The following is a 14,676-nucleotide window of genomic DNA, read 5'->3' on the forward strand; positions in this document are numbered from 1 at the left end:
CTGCTCTAGGACATTGAAACTGCATTGCTGCCATAGGAAATAGGAAAAAATAGAAAAACGCTATATAGAGTACACATGAAATATTTATCTGCAAAAATTGCTATGAAAAAAGGAAGGTACTTCGCGCATACACTACCGTTCAAAAGTTTAGGGTCACTTAGAAATGTCCTCATTTTTGAAAGAAAAGTACAGTTTTTTCCAATGAAGCTAACATTAAATGATTCAGAAATGGACTCTATACATTGTTAATATGGTAGATGACTATTCTAGCTGCAAACGTCTGGTTTGTAATGCAATATCTTCATAGGTGTATAGAGGCCCATTTCCAACAACCATCACTCCAGTATTCTTATGGTACTTTCTGTTTGCTAACTGTGTAAGAAGGCTTATGGATGGTTGGAATACCCTTGAAAACCCTTCTGCAAGTATGTTAGCACAGCTGAAAACAGTTTGGCTGATTAGAGAACCAAAAAACCTGATCTTCCTTTGAGCAAGTTAAGAATCTGGAGCATTACATTTGTTGGTTCCACTAAACTCTCAAAATGGCCAGAAAAAAAAGAACTTTCGTGTGAAACTCGACAGTCTATTCTTGTTCTCAGAAATTAAGGCTATTCCATGCGAGAAATTGCCAAGAAACTGAAGATTTCCTACGACGGTGTGTACTACTCCCTTCAGAGGAGAGCACAAACAGGCTCTAACCAGAGTAGAAAGAGAAGTGGGAGGCCCCACTGCACAACTGAGCAACAAGACAAGTAATAATAATAATAATCTTTATTTTTATATAGCGCTAACATATTACGCAGCGCTTTACAGGTTGCATACATTATCATCGCTGTCTCCGATGGGGCTCACAATCTAAATTCCCTATCAGTATGTCTTTGGAATGTGGGAGGAAACCCTTAGAGTCTATAGTTTGAGAAATCGACGCCTCACAGGTCCTCAACTGGCAGCTTCATTAAATAGTACACACAAAACACCAGTGTCAACGTCTGCAATGAAGAGGGGACTTCGGGATGCTGGCCTTCAGGGCAGATGGCAAAGAAAAAGCCATATCTGAGACTGGCTAATAAAAGGAAAACATTATTATGGGCAAAAGAACGCAGACATTGGACAGAAGAAGATTGGAAAAAAATGTTATGGACAAACGAATCCAAGTTTGAGGTGTTTGGATCACACAGAACAACAATTTGTGAGATGCAGAACAACTGAAAAGATGCTGGAAGAGTGCCTGACGCCATCTGTCAAGCATGGTGGAAGTAATGTGATGGTCTGGGGTTGCTTTGGTGCTGGTAAAGTGGGAGATTTGTACAAGGGATATTGGATAAGGAAGGCTAACACTCCATTTTGGAACGTCATGCCATACCTTATGGACATCGCTTGATTGGAGCCAGTTTCATCCTACAACAGGACAATGACCCAAAGCACACCTCCAAATTATGCAAGAACTATTTAGGGAAGAAGCAGGCAGCTGGTATTCTATCTGTAATGGAGTGGCCAGCGCAGTCACCAGATCTCAACCCCATTGAGCTGTTGTGGGAGCAGCTTGACCGTATGATGCAAAAAGTGCCCATCAAGCCAAACCAACTTGTGGGAGGGGCTTCTGGAAGCACGGGGGTGAAATTTCTCCAGATTACCTCAGCAAATTAACTGCTAGAATGCCAAAGGTCTGCAGTTCTGTAATTGTTGCAAAGGGAGCATTCTTTGCCGAAAGCAAAGTTTGAAGGAGAAAAGAAAATTATTATTTAAAATAAAAATCTTTATTTTGAACCTTCTCAATGTCTGGACTAGATTTTAAATTCGCTTGGCAACTAATTTAATTACTAAAAGTATGAGCTTTCATGGAACACACAAAATTGTCTGGGTGACCCTAAACTTTTGAACGGTAGTGTAGATCGGCCAATATATGTGAGTCCAATTGCCATGTCAAGGCGTCCTTCGTAAATTGGGTCCCTGTCCTGATATGTCACCTCTCCTGGGCAAAAAAGCCTATAATTTAAAAGGCAGGAATGGACCACCTAATCTGCTTAAAATCACCTGTGGCTAATGGAAGTGGAAGTGCACATGCCCAAAAGGCTATGATTCAATAGAAAAAAAAGGACCAGCACATCTAAACTAGTGTGAATAGGCGCCAACCAAAAACAGCATATATGCAACAAATAGTAAGGTTGCTCCATAATATACAAAGAAGAATTACTCTACAGGGTGGGCCATTTTATCAATACACCTGGGTGGGCTATGTATATAGATACACCAAAATAAAATGGGAATGGTTGGTGATCAACTTCCTGTTTGTATCACATTAGCATATGGGAGGAGGAAAATTTTTCAAGATGGGTGGTGACCATGGCGGCCATTTTGAAGTCGGCCATATTGGATGCAGTTTTATAAATGGCCCACCCAGGTGGATCCATATAAATGGCCCACCCTGTAGATCATTGAAACTGCATTTCTGCCATAGGAAAAAATAGAAAAAAGCGCTATATAATGTACACATGAAATATCTGCAAAAATTGCTATGAAAAGAGCAAGGTACTTCGTGCACAGATTGGCCAATATACAGTACAGACCAAAAGTTTGGACACACCTCATTTACAGATTTTTCAGTATTTTCATGACTGAAAATTGTACATTCACACTGAAGGCATCAAAACTATGAATTAACACATGTGGAATTATATACTTAGCAAAAATGTTTGAAACAACTGAAAATGTATCTTATATTCTAGGTTCTTCAAAGTAGCCACCTTTTGCTTTGATGACTGCTTTGCACACTCTTGCTTAAAGCAATGCAATACAGTATGGATCAAAGATAAAATAAACTATACACCCATGGGAATAGTGAAATATAACTTTTATTAATGGGATTAATAGTGACACCAAAATTTTTGAAGAATATATATAAAAACATACATAAATGATGAAACAGCAGGATAAAAAATTACAGCTCAGTCCCCATAAAACATCAGGATTTTGCAAGTTATTACTGCAAATTAACGCTGCACGTGAAAAGTATGCACCATAAAATGAAAAAAATATATATGCACTGCACGTGAAGAATATACACCATATATTAAAAAAAGGGAAAAGGAAAAAATATAAATACAAAAAGGTGTGATAAGGGTCACTTAATATATATAATAAAGTGACCATGTGCATTTAGATTAATATAAAATTAGATTATATATCTCACTCAATAACAAAGTATAAAAAACACATGAAAAATCATATAAGGTGCAAAAACAAAGTGCAAAGAGTGCAATGCCTCACAAAAGGATATTGGCTACTGTGTCAGCATCTGCTGATAGTGAATACCATGCCTGAATTAATGCAACAATGTGCCGAAAGTAAGTAACATAAAGTGCATAAGAATCACGTGCATATATACCTGGGGGGACCAATAGCTATTCCTGCGCACCCGACGCGCGTTTCGGAAATTTCTCTCCCTCGTCAGGGGTTAGTTTTGCACATTCTTGGCATTCTCTTGATGAGCTTCAAGAGGTAGTCTCCGGGAATGGTTTTCACTTCACAGGTGTGCCCTGTCAGGTTTAATAACTGGGATTTTGTGCCTTATAAATGGGGTTGGGACCATCAGTTGTGTTGTGCAGAAGTCTGGTGGATACACAGCTGATAGTCCTACTGAATACACTGTTAGAATTTGTATTAAGGCAAGAAAAAAGCAGCTAAGTAAAGAAAAACGTGTGGCCATCATTACTTTAAGAAATGAAGGTCAGTCAGTCCGAAAAATTGGGAAAACTTTGAAAGTGTCCCCAAGTGCAGTGGCAAAAACCATCAAGCGCTACAAAGAAACTGGCTCACATGAGGACCGCCCCAGGAAAGGAAGACCAAGAGTCACCTCTGCTTCTGAGGATAAGTTTATCCGAGTCACTAGCCTCAGAAATCGCAGGTTAACAGCAGCTCAGATTAGAGACCAGGTCAATGCCACACAGAGTTCTAGCAGCAGACACATCTCTACAACAACTGTTAAGAGGAGACTTTGTACAGCAGGCCTTCATGGTAAAATAGCTGCTAGGAAACCACTGCTAAGGACAGGCAACAAGCAGAAGAGACTTGTTTGGGCTAAAGAACACAAGGAATGGACATTAGACCAATGGAAATCTGTGCTTTGGTCTGATGAGTCCAAATTTGAGATCTTGGTTCCAACCACCGTGTCTTTGTGCGACTCAGAAAAGGTGAACGGATGGACTCTACATGCCTGGTTCCCACCGTGAAGCATGAAAGAGGAGGAGGTGTGATGGTGTGGGAGTGCTTTGCTGGTGACACTCTTGGGGATTTATTCAAAATTGAAGGCATACTGAACCAGCATGGCTACCACAGCATCTTGCAGCGGCATGCTATTCCATCCGGTTTGCTTTTAGTTGGACCATCATTTATTTTTCAACAGGACAATGACCCCAAACACACCTCCAGGCTGTGTAAGGGCTATTTGACCAAGAAGGAGAGTGATGGGGTGCTACGCCAGATGACCTGGCCTCCACAGTCACCAGACCTGAACCCAATCGAGATGGTTTGGGGTGAGCTGGACAGCAGAGTGAAGGCAAAAGGGCAAACAAGTGCTAAGCATCTCTGGGAACTCCTTCAAGATTGTTGGAAGACCATTCCCGGGGACTACCTCTTGAAGCTCATCAAGAGAATGCCAAGAGTGTGCAAAGCAGTCATCAAAGCAAAAGGTGGCTACTTTGAAGAACCTAGAATATAAGACATATTTTCAGTTGTTTCACACTTTTTTGTTAAGTATATAATTCCACATGTGTTAATTCATAGTTTCGATGCCTTCAGTGTGAATGTACAATTTTCATAGTCATGAAAATACAGAAAAATCTTTAAATGAGAATGTGTGTCCAAACTTTTGGTCTGTACTGTATGTGAGCCCAATTGCCATGTCAAGGTGTCCTTTCTATTTTTTCTGTCGACACATTAACAGTTCCCATCAAACAGCATATCACATATATAGCCAGCAGCTTTTGTTTTCGCCAAAAGATTTTTTAAGCCGCCGCCATGACAAGGTAGATTCTTTTGGCTGGGCCCTACTCTACTGTAACATTTAAACATTTATTAAGACACCTAATACTCTTTTTAGGTATATTTTTCTTTAAGTTTCTTTAAAATAATGTGTCACATGCATTTTTTTAAGTGAACAATAATACCGCATACGAAGGGACAAACACCTTCACACCATGACCAGACCACATATTACACCACATAGTGACCGAATAATACCATATACAAGGGACAAATACAGATGAGTATGAGCATTAACTCTTCAGATTTGCTTTGGCTCCTCCGTTTTATGTTGCCAAATTGGAAATGTGTCTAAAATATATGGTAAACAAATGGCAATGGATGTGGTTGTGTGTGAGAAAAAAAAAACATACAACTGCAAAAATGTGGGAGCTGCCAGCAACAGTGGTACTGATGGCACCAGCTGTCCCAGCAGCAGTGGTACCAAATGCAGGTCACAATTGCCCATGTTTTGCTTCTAGCAAGCGTATTAGTGGGGAGGAAGCGGAGGGCATAGTGAAATATATAGTGAGTATGGAAAGTATTCAGACCCCTTTCAATTTTTGACTTTGTTTCATTGAAGTCATTTGGTAAATTCAAAAAAGTTCATTTTTTCTCATTAATGTACACTCTGCACCCCATCTTGACTGAAAATAAAACAAATGTAGAAATTTTTGCAAATTAATTAAAAAAGAAAAACTGAAATATCACATGGTCATAAGTAGTCAGACCCTTTGCTCAGTATTGAGTAGAAGCTCCCTTTTGAGCTAGTACAGCCATGAGTCTGCCACCACCATGTTTCACTGTTGGGATTGTATTGGGCAGGTGATGAGTATTGCCTGGTTTTCTCCACACATACCACCTAGAATTATCACCAAAAAGGTCTATCTTCTTCTCATCAGACCAGAGAATCTTATTTCCCATAGTCTGGGATTATGGAGACCACTGTGCTCTTAGGAACCTTGAGTACTGCAGAAATTCTGTGGTAACCTTGGCCAGATGTGTGCCATGCCACAATTCTGTCTCTGAGCTCCTTGGCCAGTTCCTTTGACCTCATGATTCTCATTTGGTCTGACATGCACTGTGAGCTGTGAGGTCTTATATAGACAGGTGTGCGCCTTTCCAAATCAAGTCCTATTAGTTAAAATAAACACAGCTGGACTCCAATTATGGAGTAGAACCATCTCAAGAAGGATCACAAGGAAATGGACAGCATGTGACTTAAATATGAGTGTCTAAGCAAAGGGTCTGAATACTTATGACCATATGATATTTCAGGTTTTCTTTTTTATTAAATATGCAAAAATTTCTACATTTCTGTTTTTTTTCAGTCAAGATGCGTTGCAAAGTGTACATTAATAAGAAAAAAATGAACTTTTTTGAATTTACCAAATGGCTGCAATGAAAGAAAGAGTGAAAAATTGAAAGGGGTCTTGAATACTTTCCGTCCTCACTGTATATCCACTTCAAGAGGATCATGGCTATGATCAGGTCTATGTACACATTATGCCCCCTTACACATGCTGCCGACCAATCTCCAGCTATAATTGCATCCATGAAAAAAACGGCACTCATCACTGAAGAGCCTCTGGTCTACATCTGGAGATCACGTGGACAACTCCATGAAGAGGCCTTTACTCAGATTATGAAGTGGGGTGGCATAATGTTCATTATCCGGATCCCTCTAGTATTCATTCCAGGTACACTAACAGATCACCATGAAATTGCTTTGGTGATGTAACTGGTAGTGTTATGGCCATTTCTTCAAAATGTTTCAGGAGCCTTTTTACAACACCAGGCCGCATTTTGCTGGTTCTACTGTGTGCATCTTGCATGGCCTAAACATTCCATCATGGACTGCAGTGCCTATGGACTTGTCACCCATTGCATATCTGTCATGTCGGACGCTGTTCAGACCAGGTCGTTCGACAGACAGCCATGCCCATGGCCTTTAAATAGTTCTCCGGATCATTGGGCGTCGCCGATTATAGCTTCTGTCTTGTGCGTTGTTATCTCGGTCCGGAGTGGAAAGCTGGTTGTTGGAGATTCGTTGCTGGCTGGTGGTGTATTTTCCTTAGTCTTATTTACTCCTTCCTGTATTTGTATTTATTTTGCCCTGCACATTTATAGTGTATTCCTGAGTGACTGTGGCGTGGTATATATTTTCCTTTATCCTTGTCTGTGCTAACTGTGGGTATTGGTGTATTACCTCTTCACTGGGTGGTGGGCGGTTGGTGTCAGCCTCGGGTTGAAACAGGAGACAGGGTGAGGGTCGAGGCCTAGACATGCACACCATCAGTGTAAACTCTAGGTAGAGGGTCAGTCAGGATTTCCCTAGTCTGAGGGAAATTGCAGGGGCCCGGGTTATTAGCTCTTGCTCACCTAGTCTCCCCGTGACATTATAATCGGCCCAACAACAACAAAAAAAAAGGGTTTCTCTTTTTTTTTTTCTCTCTTGTCATGAATCCCATGACTTCCATAACCCGCCAGTTGGAGGCGCTGTCCCTACAGGTCACTGAGTTGAGGGGGGCAGTTCAGCAACAGGGACTAGCAGTATCTAATGTGCAAGCTGGAGCGACCGGAAGAGTTGCTGAGCCTGGTGTTAATTCCGTTCTCGGGCTCCCTCCTGTGGTCGTGAATGGTACTTTGGTGAGTGCTGTCCTTGGGCACCCTCTGGTGGCTTTGAGTGGAACTGCTGATCTTTGAGCTTGGCTTTCTCAGCTGCCCTCGTTTATTGCTGCTGCTGGCTTCCCTATTTAACTCTTCCCAGGTCGTTAGTTCATGCCAGCTGTCAATGTCTCAGTACTGGTTCAGATCTCTCTTGGATTTCTCAGATGACCTGTCTACTCCAGCAGAAGCTAAGTCCTTGCTAGTCATTTGCTGTTCATTGGTTTTTGAATATATTTTTCAGTACATGCTATGTTTCAGTCCAGCCTGCTATTATGATATTTCCTTGCTAGCTGGTAGCTCTGGGGGTGCAGAGCTGCACCTCCACACCGTGAGTTGGTGTGGAGGTCTTTTTGCACAGTCTGCGTGGTTTTTGTAGTTTTTATACTGACCGCATAGTTCCCTTTCCTATCCTCTTGTCTATCTAGAGAAGATTCGGCCTCCTTTGCTAAAATCTGTTTCATTCCTGTGTTTGTCACTTCCCTCTTAACTCACAGTTATTATTTGTGGGGGGCTACCTTTACTTTGGGGAATTTCTCTGAGGCAAGGTAGGCTGCTATTTATATCTTTAGGGGTAGTTAGCTCTTAGGCTGTGAAGAGGCGTCTAGGGAGAGTTAGGTACGCTCCACGGCTATTTCTAGTGTGTGTGATAGGATTAGGGATTGCGGTCAGTAGAGTTACCACCTCCTCAGAGCTTGTCCCAGGTTTTCTGTTTTAACCATCAGGTCACTTCGGGTGCTCCTAACCACCAGGTCCATAACAGTACAGCTGGCCAACAAGTGTTAATGCATCTCAAAAGAGGGATAAGAGAAGTTCTGAGTCAATTTTTTTTTCTTTGCAGCTTGTTTTGTCTTTCTTTTCCCCTTAACCTCTGGGTGGTTCAGGACTCAGGTGTAGATATGGATATTCAAGGTTTGTCCTCTTGTGTGGATCAACTCACTGCTAGGGTACAGAGTATTCAAGATTATGTAGTTCAGAATCCGATGTTAGAGCCTAGAATTCCAATTCCTGATTTGTTTTCTGGGGATAGATCTAAATTTTTGAATTTCAAAAATAATTGCAGACTGTTTCTTGCTCTGAAACCCCGCTCCTCTGGTGATCCCATTCAGCAAGTAAAGATTATTATTTCTTTGTTGCGTGGTGACCCGCAAGACTAGGCAATCTCCCTTGAGCCAGGAAATCCTGCATTGCTTAATGTGGATGCATTTTTTCTAGCGCTTGGATTGCTGTATGACGAACCTAATTCTGTGGATCAGGCAGAAAAGATCTTGCTGACTCTATGTCAGGGTCAGGATGAGGCAGAAGTATATTGCCAGAAGTTTAGAAAGTGGTCTGTGCTTACTCAATGGAATGAGTGTGCCCTGGCAGCAATTTTCAGAAAGGGTCTTTCTGAAGCCCTTAAGGATGTTATGGTGGGGTTCCCCACGCCTGCTGGTCTGAATGAGTCAATGTCTTTGGCCATTCAGATTGATCGGCGTTTGCGCGAGCGCAAAGTTGTGCACCATTTGGCTGTGTCCTCTGAGCGGAGGCCTGAGCCTATGCAATGTGATAGGATTTTGACCAGAGCTGAACGGCAAGAACACAGACGTCAGAATGGGCTGTGTTTTTACTGTGGTGACTCCTCTCATGCTATCTCTGATTGTCCTAAGCGCACTAAGAGGTTTGCTAGGTCTGTCACCATTAGTACTTTGCAGCCTAAATTTCTCTTATCTGTTACTCTGATTTGCTCACTGTCGTCCTACTCTGTTATGGCATTTGTGGATTCGGGCGCTGCCCTTAACTTGATGGACTTGGAGTTTGCCAGGCGCTGTGGTTTTTCCTTGGAGCCTTTGCAGAGTCCTATTCCCTTAAGGGGAATTGATGCTACGCCATTGGCCAAGAATAAACCTCAGTACTGGACTCAGCTGACCATGTACATGGCTCCCGCACATCAGGAAAATATTCGCTTTTTGGTGTTGCATAATTTGCATGATGTTGTCGTGTTGGGTTTGCCAAGGTTACAGGTTCATAATCCAGTACTGGATTGGAAATCAATGTCTGTGTCTAGTTGGGGTTGTCAAGGGATACATGGTGATGTTCCTTTGATGTCAATTTCTTCTTCCACTCCTTCTGAAGTCCCTGAGTTTTTGTCGGATTACCAGGATGTATTTGATGAGCCCAAGTCCAGTGCCCTACCTCCTCATAGGGACTGTGATTGCGCTATTAATTTGATTCCTGGTAGTAAGTTCCCTAAGGGCCGACTGTTCAATTTATCTGTGCCAGAACATGCCGCTATGCGGAGTTTTGTAAAGGAGTCCTTGGAGAAAGGGCATATTCGCCCGTCTTCGTCGCCGTTGGGAGCAGGGTTCTTTTTTGTGGCCAAGAAGGATGGCTCTCTGAGACCCTGTATAGATTATCGCCTTCTCAATAAAATCACGGTCAAATTTCAGTACCCTTTGCCTCTGTTGTCTGATTTGTTTGCTCGGATTAAGGGGGCTAGTTGGTTTACCAAGATTGACCTTCGAGGGGCGTATAATCTTGTGCGTATTAAACAGGGCGATGAATGGAAAACAGCATTTAATACGCCCGAGGGCCATTTTGAGTACCTGGTGATGCCATTCGGGCTTTCTAATGCTCCATCTGTGTTTCAGTCCTTTATGCACAACATCTTCCGGAAGTATCTGGATAGGTTCATGATCGTATATTTGGATGATATTTTGGTGTTTTCGGATGATTGGGAGTCTCATGTAAGGCAGGTCAGGATGGTGTTCCAGGTCCTTCGTGCTAATGCATTGTTTGTGAAGGGCTCTAAATGCCTCTTTGGAGTTCAGAAGGTTTCCTTTTTGGGCTTCATTTTTTCCCCTTCTACTATCGAGATGAATCCTGTTAAAGTTCAGGCCATTTATGATTGGACTCAACCTACATCTGTGAAGAGTCTTCAGAAGTTTCTGGGCTTTGCTAATTTTTACCGTCGCTTCATCGCTAATTTTTCTAGTGTGGTTAAGCCTTTGACTGATTTGACGAAGAAAGGCGCTGATGTGGTGAATTGGTCCCCTGCGGCCGTTGAGGCCTTTCAGGAGCTTAAACGTCGTTTTACTTCGGCCCCTGTGTTGCGTCAGCCAGATGTTTTGCTCCCTTTTCAGGTCGAGGTTGATGCTTCTGAGATTGGGGCAGGGGCTGTTTTGTCTCAGAGAAGTTCTGATGGCTCCTTGATGAAGCCGTGTGCTTTCTTTTCTAGAAAGTTTTCGCCTGCCGAGCGTAATTATGATGTCGGCAATCGGGAGTTGTTGGCTATGAAGTGGGCATTTGAGGAGTGGCGACATTGGCTTGAGGGAGCCAAACATCGCGTGGTGGTCCTGACTGATCACAAGAATCTGACTTACCTCGAGTCCGCCAAGCGGTTGAACCCTAGACAGGCTCGATGGTCACTGTTTTTCTCCCGTTTCGATTTTGTGGTCTCATACCTTCCGGGATCTAAGAATGTGAAGGCTGATGCCCTTTCTAGGAGTTTTTTGCCTGATTCTCCGGGAGTCCCTGAGCCGGCTGGTATTCTTAAAGAGGGGGTGATTCTGTCTGCCATCTCCCCTGATTTGCGGCGGGTGCTGCAGGAGTTTCAGGCTGATAGACCTGACTGCTGCCCAGTGGAGAAACTGTTTGTCCCTGATAGATGGACTAGTAGGGTTATTTCTGAGGTTCATTGTTCAGTGTTGGCTGGTCATTCTGGGATTTTTGGTACCAGAGGTTGCCAGGTCCTTTTGGTGGCCTTCCTTGTCACGGGATGTGCGTTCTTTTGTGCAGTCCTGTGGGACTTGTGCTCGGGCCAAACCTTGCTGTTCTCGTGCCAGTGGGTTGCTTTTGCCTTTGCCTGTCCCGAAGAGGCCCTGGACACATATTTCCATGGATTTTATTTCTGATCTTCCTGTCTCTCAAAGGATGTCTGTCATCTGGGTGGTTTGTGATCGGTTTTCTAAGATGGTCCATTTGGTACCCTTGCCTAAATTGCCTTCCTCCTCTGATTTGGTTCCATTATTTTTTCAGCACGTGGTTCGTTTGCATGGCATTCCGGAGAACATTGTGTCGGACAGAGCTTCCCAATTTGTTTCTAGGTTTTGGCGGTCCTTTTGTGCTAAGATGGGCATTGATTTGTCTTTTTCTTCAGCGTTCCATCCTCAGACAAATGGCCAAACCGAACGAACCAATCAGACCTTGGAAACCTATCTGAGATGCTTTGTTTCTGCTGATCAGGATGATTGGGTGACCTTCTTGCCATTGGCCGAGTTCGCCCTTAATAATCGGGCTAGTTCTGCTACTTTGGTTTCGCCTTTTTTTTGTAATTCTGGTTTTCATCCTCGTTTTTCTTCAGGGCAGGTTGAGCCTTCTGACTGTCCTGGTGTGGATTCTGTGGTGGACAGGTTGCAACAAATTTGGACTCACGTGGTGGACAATTTGACGTTGTCTCAGGAGAAGGCGCAACGTTTTGCTAACCGCCGTCGCTGTGTTGGTCCCCGACTTCGTGTTGGGGATTTGGTTTGGTTGTCTTCTCGTTATGTTCCTATGAAGGTTTCTTCTCCTAAGTTCAAGCCTCGTTTCATTGGTCCTTATAAGATTTCTGAAATTATCAATCCTGTGTCGTTTCGTTTGGCCCTTCCAGCTTCTTTTGCCATCCATAATGTGTTCCATAGGTCGTTGTTGCGGAGATATGTTGCGCCTATGGTTCCTTCCGTTGATCCTCCTGCTCTGGTGTTGGTTGAGGGGGAGTTGGAGTATGTGGTGGAGAAGATTTTGGATTCTCCTATTTCGAGATGGAAGCTTCAGTACCTGGTTAAGTGGAAGGGCTATGGTCAGGAGGATAATTCCTGGGTTGTTGCCTCCGATGTCCATGCTGCCGATTTGGTTCGTGCCTTTCATTTGGCTCGTCCTGATCGGCCTGGGGGCTCTGGTGAGGGTTCGGTGACCCCTCCTCAAGGGGGGGGGTACTGTTGTGAATTCCGTTCTCGGGCTCCCTCCTGTGGTCGTGAATGGTACTTTGGTGAGTTCTGTCCTTGGGCACCCTCTGGTGGCTTTGAGTGGAACTGCTGATCTTTGAGGTTGGCTTTCTCAGCTGCCCTCGTTTATTGCTGCTGCTGGCTTCCCTATTTAACTCTGCCCAGGTCGTTAGTTCATGCCAGCTGTCAATGTCTCAGTACTGGTTCAGATCTCTCTTGGATTTCTCAGATGACCTGTCTACTCCAGCAGAAGCTAAGTCCTTGCTAGTCATTTGCTGTTCATTGTTTTTTGAATATATTTTTCAGTACATGCTATGTTTCAGTCCAGCCTGCTATTATGATATTTCCTTGCTAGCTGGAAGCTCTGGGGGTGCGGAGCTGCACCTCCACACCGTGAGTCGGTGTGGAGGTCTTTTTGCACACTCTGCGTGGTTTTTGTAGTTTTTATACTGACCGCATAGTTCCCTTTCCTATCCTCTGTCTATCTAGAGAAGATTCGGCCTCCTTTGCTAAAATCAGTTTCATTCCTGTGTTTGTCACTTCCCTCTTAACTCACAGTTATTATTTGCGGGGGGGCTACCTTTACTTTGGGGAATTTCTCTGAGGCAAGGTAGGCTGCTATTTCTATCCTTAGGGGTAGTTAGCTCTTAGGCTGTGAAGAGGCGTCTAGGGAGAGTTAGGTACGCTCCACGGCTATTTCTAGTGTGTGTGATAGGATTAGGGATTGTGGTCAGTAGAGTTACCACCTCCTCAGAGCTTGTCCCAGGTTTTCTGTTTTAACCATCAGGTCACTTTGGGTGCTCCTAACCACCAGGTCCATAACATGAGCCTAAATTCCCTTTGCCTGAAAAATTTGCTGGGGAACGCAGTAAATTTGTTTCTTTTCATGAAGCTTGCAAACTATATTTCCGTATGCGCCCGATCTCCTCGGGTAATGAGGCTCAGCGTGTGGGCCTGGTGTTGTCATTGTTAAGCGGGGATCCCCAAGCATGGGCGTTTTGTTTGCCATCTGATTCTGCTGCATTTGACTCTGTGGAGTGTTTTTTTTCTTCTCTTGGGAAAATCTACGATGAACCTGACAGAATGGCTCTAGCAGAATCAAAGATACGCACTATTCGCCAGGGGGAGCGAGTTGCAGAGGATTACTGTTCTGAATTTCGTCGCTGGGCGATCGATACACAATGGAATGATCCAGCATTGCGGAGTCAGTTTATTCATGGGGTTTCTGGAAGGGTTAAAAAAGCCCTTCTGATGTACGAGACTCCTGCTTCTCTAGATTCCGCTATGAGTCTGGTTGTCCGCATTGATCGCCGTTTGCGTCAGGGGGAGCATGAGACACCACCTATGGGAGAGGTTTTGGGTTCACGTGAGGTTGCTGCAGGTGAGCCCACGGAACCTATGCAAATCGCAGGGTTATCGCATGTTAAGAATCGAGCCCCTGAGCTCAGGAAGCAGGGAGCCTGTTTTTACTGTGGTAAAACTGGTCATTTTATTAACATCTGTCCTCTGCTGTCTAAGAAAAACGCAACGGCGGAAAACTTCTAAGCTCAGATGGTGTGGAGGAGACCAATCTGTGCTTATGTATATCCTCCATGGTGGTTTCTCAATGCATGCTCCCTGCTAAGGTTTTTATCGCTGGCAGTGAGCTGCCAATTACTGTTTTTGTGGATAGTGGTTCAGCCACAAATCTCATTGATGTGGAGTTTGCGCGCACAGCAGGTTTTAGGATTGAAAAACTGTCTCATCCTATCCGCGTGGTCACCATCAATGCTGCTCCTCTCTCTCAGGGGGAGATTACTGAATTTGTGGCTGAAGTGAAACTCCACATTGGGGTTCTACATTCCGAGCGGGTTACATGTAAGGTGCTCAGGAATCTTCCTGCTCAGGTGGTTTTGGGTTTTCCTTGGTTGTCCATGCACAACCCGGAAATTGACTGGAAAACTCAGGACATAATTCAGTGGAGCGAGTTCTGCCAGGAGAATTGCCTGGCCACATGTGTGGCTGCGGTGACTTCAAGCGTTCCGGA

The sequence above is a fragment of the Ranitomeya variabilis genome, chromosome 2 (genome assembly GCF_051348905.1).
Source record: "Ranitomeya variabilis isolate aRanVar5 chromosome 2, aRanVar5.hap1, whole genome shotgun sequence".
In the NCBI taxonomy this organism is placed as follows: domain Eukaryota; kingdom Metazoa; phylum Chordata; class Amphibia; order Anura; family Dendrobatidae; genus Ranitomeya; species Ranitomeya variabilis.